We start from the raw sequence: 14,758 nt of genomic DNA on the forward strand, positions 1-14,758 counted from the left end.
GGCAGCTCCGACTGATAAAATACTTGTTTGAAGGTGTATGGAGGAGATGGTGGTATGCAACTTTTAAAAACTGGCAGGGCTAGGTGTGGTGGCTCACTCCTGTAATCCCAGCACTTTGGGAGGTCGAGATGGGTGGATCACAAGGTCAGAAGATCAAGACCATCCTGGCCAACATAGTGAAACCCCGTCTCTACTGAAAATACAAAAAAAAAAAAAATAGCTGGATGTGGTGGTGCACACCTGTAGTCCCAGCTACTCGGGAGGCTGGCAGGAGAAGTGCTTTAACACAGGAGGTGGAGGTTGCAGTGAGCCAAGATTGCGCCACTGCACTCCAGCTTGGGTGACAGAGCAAGACTGTCTCAAAAACAAAACAAAACAAAACAAAACAAACAAACAAAAAAACTGACAGAATTCATAGATACTCCTTCTGTCTTATCGTGTGCTTCTCCTGGATTCTACTCTATAGCATCAGCCAAGCCACCGTAACTTTTCTTGGAAGTGAAAAAATGGCCTGAAAATATGGCTAATCCCCAAGATAACTTTAAAATACTTTCAGAAATAGTTTCAAAGAAAACACAATGGAAATGGTGAGGTTATACAGGTCTGGCTCAAACCTTGCATGAGCTGATATAGAAAAGAAAATTCTATTTTATTACTTAAAGATTTTACATGAATTGCAAAGAGGAAGTGAAGGCATTACATATATACCTGTCCAGAATCATTCCCTGATTTCATGACATTTCCACATCTGTATCTACTTGTTCACTGCCCATGCATGGGGGCTGTATCAAGTTTTGGGGGTCCTGCACGTTATACTTTTTAAGTGATTACCATTAAGAAAACCATTACAAAATAAATATCTCACACATTCAACCTAACTAGTCCCCCTTTCCAGAGAAGGAGTTTTCTCATCCATTCACTGCAGTCCCTTACCTAATACATACCCTCACACCTGGGGTCAACAAGCTACTGCTTTGTGAGCCAAGCCTGGATCGCCACGTTTTTGTATTAGACCATAGCCGCATCCACTCAGTTACAGATTGTCTATGGCTACCTTTGTCTTACACTTACCAAGTTGAGTAACTGCCACAGAGACCACAAAGCCCTGCAAAGCCTAAAATATTTACTCTCTGGCCAACTACACAAACTGTTTACCAACTCCTGCCTTACACAATAGCTGTGGGTTCTAGCCCCACTTCTCTCTGGATCTACCCAAGAGAATCTAAAAGAACCATTTACCACATCATAGGATTGTATAAGACATCAAGTTAATCAACTGGACAAACCCTCATGCCTTTTGATTTTGTCTTCTAAGAAGTCCAAAATCAAATTTAGTCCATATTATAATAACTCATCCCTGATTACTGGCACAATTATTTTTCCATTTCTCATTAAATTTTATTTTTTCTTTATCTTAGTCGAGTGGTAGTGACTTTTTGGTAAGCCATCTTATTTCTTATCTGGAAGGTGGAATTTAAGTGGTAAGCTAACATAGTAAATTATTATCAGCCTGCCTAATTAGTCATATGTGCTTTAGAATATCTAAAGCAGGACTAAAAGTTGCTATTTTTAAAAAGCTACCTTGGAGTTTGTGCTTGTAACTCCTAAGGTGAAGACAGAATTTATCACTGAGCTTTTGTGTACACAGGAAAAATAATACTTTAATGCATCTCTTAGTTATGCAGAGGCAAAGCCCAGATCTTACGATGCATAAAAATGTAAAATGTTGTTTTCTTTGGAGTAAGACTACATCTCTGGAGGATTATTGTTCTATTAATGGGCTTTTCACCTGTTTTTTCTTCCTTAAAGGGAGTGTGTTGTAGGCCCAAGAGTTTGAGAGAGAGCACAAGACAGAGGTCACTAACCTGAGGAGATAAGGGCTTTTCTTCTCAGCAACAGGATGGCGTGCTGAGTGGCTAAAGAGGAAGGGGGTCAATATGAGACCTCTAGGAATGAGTAAGACCTGTGAGCTCTAGAAAACTCAGAACAGGTTTTAAATCTTTCCAGATTAGTGTTTAAATTACCCTCTGTGTACCACAAAGCTTCAATAAAGTTTTAAAAATAATAGCCTACTGTTTATTTTGCTTTGGTAAAAGATGGGCAAGCCTGTATCATGCTTTGCATCAACTATTGTTGAGATAAGTAGAAGTGAGGAAGGCACCATGCAGAGGAAAACAAAAGGGAGGGGCGGTTACAAAATGGATAGGGGTGGTCTGGGGATGATTGAAGAGGTGATCCTAGCCTGATCTGGGACAAATGGCCACCTTTGGGAAACCTCAGAAGCATTTGAGGAAATTATTTCCTTTTGCTAAATCAAAAGAGATCTCAGAAAGCTGGAATGCCAGAGTTGCTTACGTAAAGCGCTTTGACAAATATGTTATTAGATGACTTTAGGGTTATGAATGAGAGACATGAAAACTATAACTGATTTGGTTTTCATCCTTCTAAAAAGGAAAAAAAATATAATAAGAATTCAGAATTCAATCAGGCTGCACAGAGGTTAACTGAAGGAAGTTAGCAGAAAATTAATTGGAATTCAGGGTCGGCTTCTAGTTAAGTCAAATGGAACCATTAACTTTAGGGTAAAACCTGAAACCAACAAAGACCAATCCCTCTCAAAAAAGTAGAGAGTCGCTAGTTTTCATAGCAAATGTATAAAAGGGTAAGGGCACCTATTAGGGCCTTACCCTAGTAGATTCTGTGTCCTGACAACCTGACCTGTCCACTGAGACGGTAACCCTGGTTTAACTAGTTGGTAATTCCAGTTTGCTTAAGCATTGAGATTGCAATGTTGAGACAGCTGGTTATCCTTAAATATTATATTTTACTTTTTTATTTTAGTAGAACCCCAGATTTTTAGCTGGGCACATGTGTGCTCAGAATCAAGATTATATTTCCTAGCCTTCTTTATAGCCAAGTTTGACCATACGAATATGTTTTTGTCAAAGGGATATAAGAAGTGATGTACAACATCCAGAAGCTATCTCTGAAGGGAGATAGCTACACAAATAAGGGTGCATAGAAATGGAGATAAATTGGAGCAGTGTTTTTTGTATTATGTTGTAATTAAATTGGCATGAATTTGAACCAATTTGTTTTAATTTAAGATGTTAATTGTCATTGCCAGGGCAACTACTAAGAAAATAACTTAAAAAAATACAGTAAAAGAAATGACAAGAGATTTAAAAGGTAAACCAGAAAGTATCTTTTTAACACAAAATAAGGCAATAATGGATGACTAGAAGAACAAAAAGGTGTAAGGCATATAAAAAATAAATTTCAAAATGGCAGACACAAATCCTGCTTGACCAGTAATCGCATTAAATGTAAGTGAATTAAACAGCATAATGGATTTTAAAAAATGATACAACTGTATTCTGGCCACAAGCGACATACTTTAGATTCAAAGTCACAAATATGTCAAATGTTAAAGAATGGAAAAAGATATACCATGCCAACAGTAATCAAAAGAGAGCTGGAGAGGCTATTCTAATATCAGACAAAATAGACTTTAAGACAAAATTGTTGCTAGAGATAAAGGAATACATTTAATAATATAACAGTGTCAATCCAACAAGAAGATATGAAAATTATAAACATATATGCACCCGTGAAGAGAACGTCAAAACACATGAAGCAAAAATTGACAGAAAAGCATATGTGATGGGAGATATTGCTGTGGCCATCTTTAGAAAATATAATCTGCCACATGCACTAGAAAAATTACACTACGTTTAGTATTCACATTATCTTGTTCTAGTAACTCTCATTTAGATATCTGTTATAGAAATTAATGGACTGATTATCCCTCAAATCTCAAGGTCATTTATTAAGACTTCACATTAGCATCCAAAGGCTGAGGAGGTGCAGAGTTCATATGATACAGCTCATATAATTTTAAAAAGAAAGTATCCTTTCATCTAGGTTTTTCATCTTTTATATATAAGCCTGCCTTCCCCTAGAGGTTTAGATGTGATGTATTGATAGCCAGCTATTGAGGACTGTAGGTGATTTGCTCACCTCCGAGTTCTAGAGGCAAATTCTTATGGTCAACCAGGAAGCTGAAGCTTCCTTCATTGAACATTTAGAATGCTATTATTCACCCAAGAGTTGATATAGTCCATCATACTCATAAATTGTTCCCACAAGGGGACAGTATATATCAAAACAGGCTAGGTGCAGTGGCTCACGCCTGTAATCCCAACACTTTGGGAGGCAGAGGAGAGCAGATCACCTAAGGTCGGGAGTTCGAGACCAGCCTGACCAACATGGAGAAATCCTGTCTCTACTAAAAAAAAAAAAAAAAAATACAAAAATTAGCTGGACGTGGTGGCAAGTGACTGTAATCTCAGTACTTGGGAGGCTGAGGCAGGAGAATTGCTTGAACCCGGGAGGCAGAGGTTGCAGTGAGCCGAGATCATGCCACTGCACTCCAGCCTGGGCAACAGCAAGACTCTGTCTCAAAAAAAAAAGAAAAAGTACATTGATAGATATGGTAGGTACATTTTCTAGAAATTCTCCCCATGATTCCAGGTCCCAATCCCCAGGACCTGTGAATGTAATTGGGTATGAAATTTGTGACTGAGTCTTGACTCATACATTGAGTCTTGTTACAACTGTGTTACTTCATAACACAGTTGTAAAGGTAAGCTATCAGGGTATCGAGTAGCCTAATCTAAACATATGTGCCCTTAAAGTAGAGAATTTTCTCCAACTGCTGGCAGAAGAAGAGGGCAGACAGGAATGTCAGAGACATTCAAAACACAAGAAGGCTTTGATTCACCACCATTCCTAGCTTTGAAGATGAAGGGGACCACATGAAAACTGTGGATGGCCTCTACAAGCTGAGGGAGGCTGTCAGCTGCCAGTCAGAAAAGGAAGGGGGACCTCAGTCCTACAACTGCAAGAAAATGAATTCTGCCAACAACTTAAATGAACTTTAGGTTGAAGCAGATTCTCCCCCATAGCCTCTTGAAAAGAGCTCAGCCAGCCAACATCTTGTGAAACTCAGCAGAAAATCTAGCCACATCCACCCAGAATTATGGCCTACACAACTGTGAGGTACTAAACGAGTGTTCTTACAAACTGCTCAGTTTATGGTAATTTGTTACATATCCATGGCAAACTAATACAGTGGATCAACAGAGTACCAATGTGGAATCCCCATTAATTCTTATCTTTCTTCTTCCCATGATCACATGAGTGAGCTACACAGATGTTGCATATAAAGCAAATGTGAAGATGTCTATGACAAGCGATGGACATTGCAAATTCAGGGATTTCCCCAACACAGACAGAAAGTCTATGGATTTAATGATTGTTGCATATGTGATACAGATTTTATTATTGCTTCAAAACATTATGTTTCATTATGGAAGGGGGTTGGGCTGTAATCCTGGCTGGAGGATATATGAACTAAGACAATATTCCTACATAGATGATTGGGGGAATATGTGAGAAGTGAATACATAATATATGTGCACAATTTCAACTTTATTTTCACTGCAGCAGATAATGATAAGATGTATTTTCACTGAGCCTGTAGAACTTAAAGGGCTTGTCCAGGGAGATTTTTGAATGTACAGTTTGGAAACCTTTTCAGAAAATGAATAGAGAAACTTATCTATGGTTTTCCTTTATTGTCCAATCTTCCCTCATTGAAAATAACCCTTTGTCAGGCACTGGTGATAACTATCAAATTGTTAGTCATTCTGTAGCCCCACTAAAGTAGAAAATCTTTCTGCTCTCAGATGCTGCATCTCTCTAATAGTAGCAGCCTAACCTTACACCTTGACATGAATCAACTCATGGCTGGCTTTAAAATGCTTAAGCAAATGCTTATTTGCATTGAATTTTTCATTTCTTTATACTGTATCCCCCTGTTGTTCATAAAGTCACATGCCTTAAAACTTTGGTTTGAATGGAAAAGAAACTTAAAGATACAAAGAGCTGAGGTTGATCCTTAACACACAAAATAAGAATTTTCCATCTCTGCCATTCATTGTGTCATTTTGTCGTAATCTCTCTCTCTGTCTCTCTTTCTCTCTCTCCCCCCTCACTCCTTTCCTCCTTCCTTCCCTCTTCAGCCTCCTCCCTTGCCCCTGTTTTAAATATATATTCCTATCCCATTATAATGCCAAAATGCTTTAGACTGAGCATAACCCTCACTTGAGCTTTTTCCCTTTTATCAGCTAAGCTTGGAAATTTTCAAAGATTAGATGTGATTAGTTACTGTGAAATACTAAGACAGACCTTCTGGCAATTGTCCTTTCATCCAAATGAAGGGTTGAACTTTCAAACAGTTCATTTACTAGGTACTGCACCTATTCAAATGAGCCTGCATTAATACAAAAATTTTTGAAACAAAGTTGTTGATATTGTTTGAAAAATGGTCAGGCGCGGTGGCTCACACCTGTAATCCCAGCACTTTGGGAGGCCGAGGCAGGCAGATCACCTGAGGTCGGGAGTTTGAGACCAGACTGACCAAGATGGAGAAACCACATCTCTACTAAAAATACCCAAAAAACTAGCCAGGCGTGGTGGCAGGCACTTGTAATCTCAGCTACTCGGGAGGCTGAGGCAGGAGAATCGCTTGAACTTGGGAAGCGGAGATTGTGGTGAGCTGAGATAGCACCATTGCACTCCAGCCTGGGCAACAAGCAAAACTCCTTCTAAAAAAAAAACGAAAAAAAAGAGAAACATAACCCATTCCACAAGAAGAAGATCAGTTTCCTTACAAGCGGGTTATTCTCTTAGTCACAAATTTATACCTAGGCTTAACTTCTTTCTAGGTTTTATCTTTATCTTTATTCTTCTATCCTTCCTCTGCTGTGCTGGTGCTGCTGTAGAAATTATCTAGAGGAAGACCTGTATAGGGCAGCGGCAGGGCCTGGCTTAAGATGAGACCTGGAGAGTATTGCTAATAATTACAACAGGAAATGGAAAGGCTGTCTTAGAATATTTTATGTGCTATTCATTGTCATCCTAGGTGCACTGGCTGAGCGCCATCAATTATACACATTAATGCAATTAGTCAAGATACAGAAGCTTGTATTCCAAATGAAAATTTCCTACATCTGAGGCATCCGTATAAAAGGTAAGATGTGCTACATTTCCAAAACTGTGTCTAAAATTCTATTTACAATGGGTTACGAACTCAATACCCCTAGAGGCAAGGCAGGTAGACAATAAGGAAATGGTGGTAACTATTATAAATTGGGTGTGTCTGCCCTATCTTTTTGTCTTGTTTTGTTTTGAGTCTCCCTCTGTTGCCCAGGCTGGAGTGCAGTGGCACAATCTTGGCTCACTGCAACCTCTGCCTCCCAGGTTCAAGCGATTCTCCTGCCTCAGCCTCCTTGAGTACCTGGGACTACAGGCGTGCGCCATCATGCCCAGCTAATTTTTTTTTATTTTTAGTAGAGATGAGGCCATGTTGGCCAGGCTGGTCTCGAACTCTTGACCTCAGGTGATCTGCCCTCCTCAGCCTCCCAAAATGCTGGGATTATAGGTGTGAGCCACCGCGCCTGGCTGTGTCCACCCTATCTTAAGGAGGTAGCCATTCTCCAACCTCTGCCTTTTGTTGCCACACACATTCTGAGACCACTGTTGCCTGATCCTGATTCTTGAAAGAGGAAGCAGAAACATGGATTATTTTATTTGAATTCCCCCATATGTAAATGCTTATTCTTTTTTCATACAAATGAAACATAATAGACAAGATAAACAAAACACTCCTATAGGCTGGATTTAGCCACTGGATCGTTAATATCAAGGTGACCATTAAAATCAAGGGTTCCCACGGGAGACAGAACTTGCAGTGAGCTGAGATCGACTCCAGCCTGGGCGACAGAGCAAGACTCCATCTCAAAAAAAAAAAACAAAAAAAAAAAATCAGGGGTTCCCAGTGATCTCGTTTCCTACATTGGTTCTCTCTCTTTTACTAGGTATACATGTTTAGTATACAAACAAGTATTTTCAGTTAAGGATAGGTGTGTGTGTATATATATATATATATATATATATGTATATAATTTGTGCAAGGATGTTATCTTTTGCATGAAAATCAATCTAGGTGTATGAACTGGGCCTGGGAAATTTATTGGAAGTCAGTAATAAATAAATATGACCACTGTGTTTATTTTACTGTCTTCTGATTAAATTTTGTGTTGACTCTGGGGTAAATTATCTGATATGCTACAATGGGGTATTTCCAGGATACTTATTTGGAAAACCTTATTAGAACCCAGTAGAGGGTAAATGACAGGGTCCAGTGAAAGAAATCATTCTTGGAGGCAGTTGTATTCACTCTTCATGACTATTTCTAGAAATAAGCTTTAGGGAAAGATGTTGCCTAACTAGGGCTTACTACAGAGGGATTTTCCTGTTCCTACTGGCAATTTATGTGGTTACTATGAATCAGTGGTAGAATTAGATGAATTTGTTGACTGAATCAGTTGGAGTTTCTGTTTGTTTCAAATCAGGCATACAATATATCATGCCTTGCAATGACATTTAAATAGAGATTTAGAATCACTGGATTATTAAATGTAAGTGTCATATGGACAAGTAACATGCATTAACTTCAGGGATTCCCTGCCAGAAAGTCTTGCTTACTGGATTCATTGCACAGCCGTATCTGGGACCAGCTCCCCACCACATCCAGCTTGTGCAGGGACAATCCCAGGAAGAAATGTAAAGTGGCTGATTACAATTTTGGAGTGTATTTCCTGAGACCCCTTACCCCTTTCTGACTGTGTAATTCATCAATGACATTAACATAATAGTAATGATTGAGGCAATAAAGCCTAGATCTTTAACATATGAAGTTCAGAGACCATAGCAGAGGCTGCTGGTGCCCTACCATCCCTTTCGTGTTCACCTGGACATGCAAAAGGCTGCTTGCTGCAAAAACCTGCTACTGTTACTCTCTGTCTGAGGGCTTTTTTCCCCCTATGGTCAAAGAGGCAAGCTCTCCTTGTGTCTAGGATAAGGTCCCCAGAAGTAGCCTTTAACCAATGACTGATGGGAAGTTGATGGATAAAAACACCCCAACTTCTTTGACTGTCAAATTATGTATCTCTAAGACATGACTTTGCATTTCCAGCAAGTTCCCCTGTGATGCTTATCCTGCTGGCCAGGGACTACACTGTGAGAGCCACTGTACAAAAGACATTGAGTCACATCAAGGACTGAAGCATTTTAGGATTTGATCACATGTTCTTTTCGTAGAATAATTTTCTAAAATCTATTTTTAGTTATGCCTCCTACCCGTGGAAGTCAATTACTTGAAATAACTTGTAGGGAAAAAAAACTTTTCATTTATATTTTATCTTAGCCATTCCCTTACTGTGATTTTGATTTTCTTGCTGTCAAGGTTAACTGTTTTGGTAGGCCTAAACTACCATTAAAAGTCATTAGTGGTATAAATTTTCTAATAATTCAGAAAAATTCTATTGCATTATTTGTGAATCTAATTGAGTTAATGAGTTTTATTTTACAAATAATATTTATAATAATAGGCCTTTCATAAACATAAGCACAAATTCTTTCATTAGTACATTTTTCCTGTGTGTCAACATTTTAAATAAAGTACATATGTGAATTTTATGGCATTTTTTCATTTGTAATCATATATTTCTTTAAGGGAAATAGCACATCACTTCAGATTCCTGTTAATTTTACCTGCTGTCATCTCCTACTTAAATGAGTCATGTCAAGTATTACGTGCTGCTTCTCCTGACAAGTACCTGAAAGTTGGAGCAATTTTCACATACTCTGTCCTATTCTTCTGTCATAGTTCTTTAATGCATTATGGGCAGGAAATGACTTTGACTGATGAGAAGAGTTAGTGGGAGGATGTTCAAATCAAATGGCACTTATCCTTGCCCTCCACCCCCTTATCTCTGAGAACTCCCCGCAGATGGCTTACGTTGTCCTGGGCTGGTTTATGGTATAGCACCATTCTCTGCTAAGCTCTTGAATTAAGCTCATCTGCTTAATTCCAGGTCTTCTCTATCCGTTCTGGGCTCTCCTATCCTCTTCCCCATTGCTGTGCTTCACTTCATCCCTTTTTTCAAATAAAACTAACATATGGCTTTTGTGTGTGGCTGATTTCTAAATCTTGGAAATAACAGGGAAGGGAAAAAATGGTGACAACCCAGCCCAGTACCACAAACTTACAACAGAATATCATGCCACCATGTTCTCAGTTCTTCAGCTATGCCCGATCACAGAGAATTTCTCCTCAGGCCTCCATATTGCTTATCTCTTTGCCTCTTCCTCTTTCTCTCCCCTGCTTTCATCCCTTCCTCCCTTCTTGCTGGCCTCCCTCCTGGCCACCTTAGTCTCTCTTACTCTGTTTCAAGATGTAATTTGGCTCTCATTCATTTAAACTTTGAGCAAGGGTCCTCACATTTCTCTATGAACAAGTCAGTCAAGGCCCATCATCAAAGTATTGTTCTAAACAAAAGAGCTATCTACCTCTGAGAAGATTTGAATCATTCCCCTAGAGGGGATGAAGTGACTATAGTCCGTATTGTTTTAAGTACCATTTTAAATTCTCACTACATTTGTTAAAGGGAAGACAATAGGGAAGCTTACTGCTGAGAGTATTTTTGTGAATTGACACAGGTTTGGAAAAGAAAACTAAGGTGAATTAGGAAGTGCATTGCTGGCTTATGTTAAAGAAGAAAATGTTTAAGGACTCTTGCTAAAGATGGTAATGAAGGCTTTATTTGGGGAGACTATTGCTATAGGTAGAGGAACCACTGCAATGAGGTCTTGAAATGGGGGAAGGAGATTGGGCTTAACTCTGACTCCAATAAGGACAAGTGGGGATTTACAGCCAAGGAGCAGGGTGAGGGTCAGTGGGTGGAAAATTACTAAAAGGAAACCTCAGGGTAAGGGTGACTCTTACTAGACCAACTCAACATAACTCCTGCTGAAGACTGGCCAGGGTGATTTGATATCGAGGATGGGGGATGAGAAATTTGATGATACAAAGTGTGGGGGATTTTCATTAAACTAACTTAGCCCCATTCTTGCTTATACTTGATTCTATAGGGACAAAGAGGGAAGCCCAAGGTCAGAACTAGGTTAAAGGAGAGAGTCTTTGTTACTTAGAAGTGAGATTCCTCGTTCTAGCTCTGCTTCTGTCTGGCAGTGTGGTCTTTAACAAGCCACTTAATGGCTCCCAGCCTGTGTTTCATTTGTAAATTGAAAGAATTTGTTCTGTGTCTTTCAAGCTGAAGCATAAGCCTAAACAAAACAAAAATTCACCATGGCTCCTGTTGAAGCAAGGGAGGAGTCCAGACCTACCCCTTTATTTTTTTCTCTTCCATGGCCTCATGGGCACAGTTCTGAACACACTAATCTGGATGGTTTTCATAAACAATTGTTCCCTGCTTTTCTGGAGCTTTTTATCAAAATTCAGTTTTTATCTTAAAATGCCTGTCTAATTGATAATATACTTAAAGAAATCTATTACATTAGCAGGTGATTCCATGAAGAAGGCAGAAATCACTTAAACCTCTATAGCAGGAATTTGTGACATACCACAAAACTGCCCCAATCCCTTGGGAACTTGATTTCCATTCACTTGTGGAGATGAGTCCCCTGCACTTGCCAGAGACCCATGCCAAGTGGGCAGTGGGGCAAAAAATGGAGGGTCATTCCATGAATGCAGGCACAACTGAAAGTAAGTTAACACCTCCAGAGACAATCCTTAGCCAATGGTGAGTAGGAGTAGGTAGATTAATGCCCCAGTCACCCCTACCTTTGACGGTATCATTTTGAAGAGCATTGTGTGCAGTTCTTCACAGTATCCTTAAGGAGATTGAGTCTCATTTTTCTATAGAAGTAGAATACATTTGATTTTTTCTTCCTTTCTTTGTCTCACTTTCTGTATCTCTCACTTTTGCATCCTGGGATTACCTCATAAATACTTATCTACCTCCAAGTCCTTGCCTCAGGGTCTACTTTTGGGGGAACCCAAATTAAACTAACTTCCAATGCTGGTACGACTTCCTATACTAATAGTTAAATAGATGGTAGACTGATTTCAAAGTAAAGCTTTTGCATTCTGCAACTACTCTTAACTTTACACATATGTTATTGTTTCAATAAATTGTACTGTGTTCTTGAGAATACAATCTGAAGCAAAGCAGAGATATAGGTACAGTAATTCTAGTTTTACAAGAATTATAAATTGAGATAACTGTGAATTATATGATTTTAGAATTTACCTTTTTAGCTTTCATGGAGCAAGTTTGTTGAGGGTTTTTAATTCAGTAAGAAGACAAATATGATGTGGTTTTATTTTTGTCAGTTAACTATCCCCCAACTGTGTCAACACCCCTTTCCCAAAGATTTGATATGAACTTTATGACATCTTAGTCAGATTCCATGACTCTCATCTTACTTTGTATTCCTGGAAATAGTCATTTTATTTCAGAAAATTATTTTCTCCTCAGTGGGATGGGAGGGAATAATCAGTCTCCATGAACAGCGCCCCAAAGACTGGTGACTTTTCCACCTTCTGCATCGTTCTCCAGTCTTGATGGGAAAGCAGGGTGGTGTTGGTTGATGATAAGGGTGGCACTGTCCTGGCACCTTCCAATAGACCTGATCTCCACTGTTGGTGGCTCACTGAAGACTCAATGAACTTAGAGCGTGTCTTCAAGTTGGGCCTTAAAATCCCATCTGCATCCCGTTGTGATATGTTTACTTAATCTTAACAGTAAACAAATTTGTACTTCCTGAGTTCACATCAGCAAGTCTGTTATTAGAAGTCAGTTTGAGTTTTAGAAATTTATTAGGTATGATTTACTCATGAGTAAATGAGAGTTGGCTAAAACAGGTGGAATGACAAAATCAGAAGCATCAAAAATCATGGCTACAGTCACCTTATGACCATCCAGAATTAGAAGGCTCTATGCAGAGATTTGAGAAACGGCAACAAATGAAAGTGCCAGCATCTTTAGTTCAGCATTTGTAGCTGTGGAGTATGTAGATTCACTTTTGCCTGAGAGTCCTCTGCAAGAACCATTTTAAAATGCTTGGAATTGTATGTTAATAATTATACAATGTTCTAGATTGCAACATGGGGATCCGCTATTGTTCACGAAAACTTTTATTTCTTGTTTTTTTACCTGGATTTCTATTTCAATTTATACCTTGCGTTAAAAAGAATAACATTGAAAAATATAAACCAGAGACATGGGAAAACCAATGGAAATGCTTTAAATTACTTATCTCTAATCACTTTTATATCCAGCTGCTTTTATGTGTGGAACCTATTATTTTACAGAGTATTTCAATATTCTTCATGATTGGAAAAGAATGACAAAATGGTATATGCTTTTGGCAAGGTGCTTTGGCTATACTACAGTCTTTGATACTACTTGGCACTATTTCTAAGCCTGCATAGATTCTTGTACCACAAAAAGAATATGTAAATAGATTCATAAAATTCATCATGAGTTTCAAGCTCCATTTGGAATAGAAGCTGAATATGCACATCCTTTGGAAATTCTAATTCTTGGAACTGAATTTTTCAATGGAATCATGCTTTTGTGTGATCATGTAATTAATTCTTCTTTGGACATGGGTGACAATTTATTTGATAGAAACTATTGATGCCCATCGTGGTTATGATATTCCTCTCAAACTTTTAAATCTCATCCTTTTCTATGCTGGTTCTCAGCATCATGATTTACACCACATAAACTTCATCAGAAAGTATGCTTCTACATTTTCATGGTGGAATAGAATTTTTGGAACACACTTTCAGTTTAATGTTTATGGTGAAAATATGAAAAAGTCTGAGAAAAAGCTGAATAAATATCTCATATAAACCTTTCTGAAGATATACATTTTCCTGAATTGAAACTAGTAGCTAACATTGCTTCTGGGGAGCAGAAATAAGCATGTGTCTTGGTTGCTCAGTGATAAAAGGAATATTAATAACCTCTAATTATCTTCCTAGTGGAGACTTTTTCTACTTTACACACAAATTCTGTATATGTAGGAATACACAGATAATACGTATTTCCTGCAAAACTAGTCCCCTCTTCATCACCTCATTGCCTTACTCTCTCTCTTGCCCCACTTTCTTCTCTCCCTCATTTCCTCCTCTCCTTAAACTTTCCTCTTTAATTCACTGTCCCTTATTTCTCCCTCACTTCTGAGGGGCCAAATTGATTGTCTTCATATTATAATACTTACCCTTTTCTTGATAATCTCTGGTCAATCAGCTTCATTCAGTGATTGCTTTGTGAACATTCCTGTGCATCATAAGACATTTCCTATTTCCATCTGATATGGTTTGGCTCTGTGTCCCTACCAAAATCTCACCTCAAATTGTAATCCCTATGTGTTGGGGGAGGGACATGGTGGGAGGTAATTGGATCATGGCGGAAGCTTCCGCCATGCTGTTCTCATGATAGTGAGTGAGTTCTCACAAGAACTGATGGTTTAAAAAGTTATGGCTTTCTTTGCTCTCTCTCTCTCTCCTGCCACCATGTAAGACATGCCTTGCTTCCCCTTCACCCTCTGCCATGATTGTAAGTTTCCTGATGCCTCCCCAGCCATATGGAACTGTGAGTCATGTAAACCTCTTTCCTTTATAAATTACCCAGTCTCAGGTACTTTTTTTAGCAGTGTGAAAATGGACTAATACACCATCAGAAAACTGATATCATTTTAGCTAAGATTTACATCTTTTTGGGCATGTGTTCTGGCCATTCTTTCTCTGTTGGGT

At 38.7% G+C, this 14,758-nt stretch overlaps 1 protein-coding gene across 3 annotated transcripts in view; it reads left to right on the forward strand.

Moving 5' to 3' along the window:
- Positions 1-14,758, forward strand: part of SYTL5 (synaptotagmin like 5) — a 214,776-nt gene that overhangs the window by 21,680 nt on the left and 178,338 nt on the right. Inside the window, exon 2 of one of the 3 annotated variants that reach the window (XM_055268696.2) lies at positions 6,989-7,096. The exons of the other annotated variants lie outside the window; for them this stretch is intronic. The gene's annotated coding sequence lies outside the window, so the exon portion shown is untranslated. The remainder of the gene's footprint in view (positions 1-6,988; positions 7,097-14,758) is intronic. 3 annotated transcript variants of the gene reach the window in all.

Source organism: Symphalangus syndactylus, chromosome X (genome assembly GCF_028878055.3).
Source record: "Symphalangus syndactylus isolate Jambi chromosome X, NHGRI_mSymSyn1-v2.1_pri, whole genome shotgun sequence".
NCBI classification, from domain to species: domain Eukaryota; kingdom Metazoa; phylum Chordata; class Mammalia; order Primates; family Hylobatidae; genus Symphalangus; species Symphalangus syndactylus.